Raw genomic sequence first — 2,089 nt, 5'->3', positions numbered from 1 at the left:
GGGGGGGGGGGGGGGGGGGGGGCCAGCCTACACAATATACACACAGAGGTACAGACAGTGAAGGTGATGTTGCTATAGACTAAATGAAAAATAGTACAGATATTTATAGTAGTGTTAATGATAACAATCGTAATGTTAATGATTATAATAACAATAATAACAATAGGACTAGCAACAATAGTTGTTGCAGCAGAGGGTGTCGAGCAGGAACACGGGGGCAGCAGGTGACCCGCAACCACAGATCCAGACTCCACAGCTCCAGAGCCAGAAACACCTGCAGGAAGTGATAGGAGGAGAGAGGAGAGGGACGAGAAAGCACAAGACTACCGGAAAGGAGAGAAGTTGTGTTAGTAACATGCAATAATTGTCACGATCCTGTCCTGAGCGTGTCTCGGTTTCAGTCCTGTCTGTGTGTCTTGTTGCAGAGTCTGGGTTTTTGTTCCATGTCTGTGTTCCTAGTCCTGTGTTTTAGTTCTTGTCGTAGTATTTGATTCTAGTTCTTTCTCTGCATCTTTTGGGTTTAGTCTGCTGGGTACTCTGTGTTCTCATTTAGGTTTTGTCTGTTATGATCCCTGTGTTTTAGTTGGTTAGGTGTCATTTATGTTCTCTGCCAGTTTCAGTAATCTGATTTTGTTCAGCTCTAGTCTCTGTTTAGCCTTTATTATTCATCCACATCTTATTTAGTATCTGTCTTGCCTCGTATCTTAGTCCTGTACCTTAGTTCTTGTCTTAGTGTTCACTCCTGGTCGGTGTACTTCTGTGTTTTGCCCATGTCTGAGTTCTGTTTTACCTTAGTTTCTGTCTGTGTTCCTTGTTGGTGTTAGTTCATTTGTGATCTGTCCGCTTGTTTATATTACTCTGATGTTTAGTGTTGAGTAACTTGTGTTTTGTCTTTTCCCCCCTCAGTAATCTGCCTGCCTGCTAGTCTCTGTTTTCCCTTCTGTCTCTCTGCCTCGTTAACCCTGATCCCAGTCACCTGTGTTGCTCCCGCCCTGCTCGTTAGTCACTGTGTATAAATGTCTGGTGTTTCTGTTCATTCCCTGTCCGGTCATTGTCTCATGTCGTGTTGCTACCCGTTACCTGCTTTTTGGATGATACCAGTTCCTGTTCCTGTGAGTTTTGTCTTGCCTGTTTTGTGCGTTGGATAAATAAACCTTGAACTCCATCTCAGCTCACAAGTGTCTTGCGTTTGGGCTCACTCCTGCTGCACTCACCCAGCGAACGTGACAATAATGGGATGAGGTTGCAAACAGAGGGAGAGAAAGTAGAGGAGAGAGGAGCTCAGTGCATCATGGGAAATCCCCCGGCAGTCAAGGCCTATGGCAGCATAACTAAGGGATGGTTCAGGACTCACCTGAGCCAGCCCTAACTATAAGCTTTATCAAAGAGGAAAGTCTTAAGCCTGCTCTTAAATGTGGAGATGGTGTCTGCCTCCTGAACCCAAACTGGAACCTGGTTCCACAGGAGAGGAGCTTGATAGCTGAACGCTCTGGCTCCTTGTCTACTTTCAGATTCTCTAGGAACCACAAGTAACCCTTCGCAATATTACGTAGGTGAAAAAAGGCGGTCCTTGAAATTTGCTTCATGTGAGACTTAAACGACATGTCCTGATCAAAGATAACTCCAAGATTCCTCACAGTGGTGCTGGAGGCCAAGGCGATGCCATCCAGGGAAACTATATCTTTAGATAATGCGTCACGGAGGTGCTTAGGCCCCAGAGCAATAACTTCAGTTTTATCTGAGTTTAACATGAGAAAATTACAGGTCATCCAGGTTTTAACATCCTGAAGGCACATTTGAAGTTTAGCTAACTGATGAGTTTCATCTGGCTTGATCGATAGATATAACTGAGTATCATCTGCATAACAATGAAAGCTTATGGAATGTTTCCTGATAATATTGCCTAAAGGAAGCATATATAAAGTGAAGAGGATTGGTCCAAGGATAGATCCTTGAGGAACTCCATGAGTAACTTTGGCGTGCATGGAGGACTCATCGTTAACATGTACAAACTGAAATCGATCTGATAAATAGGACTTAAACCAGCTTAGAGCGTTTCCTTTAATGCCAATGAAATATTCCAGTCTCT

The sequence above is a fragment of the Micropterus dolomieu genome, linkage group LG09 (genome assembly GCF_021292245.1).
Source record: "Micropterus dolomieu isolate WLL.071019.BEF.003 ecotype Adirondacks linkage group LG09, ASM2129224v1, whole genome shotgun sequence".
NCBI lineage: Eukaryota > Metazoa > Chordata > Actinopteri > Centrarchiformes > Centrarchidae > Micropterus > Micropterus dolomieu.
The sequence above is the reverse complement of the archived record's forward strand: the minus strand, read 5'-3'. Positions refer to the sequence as shown.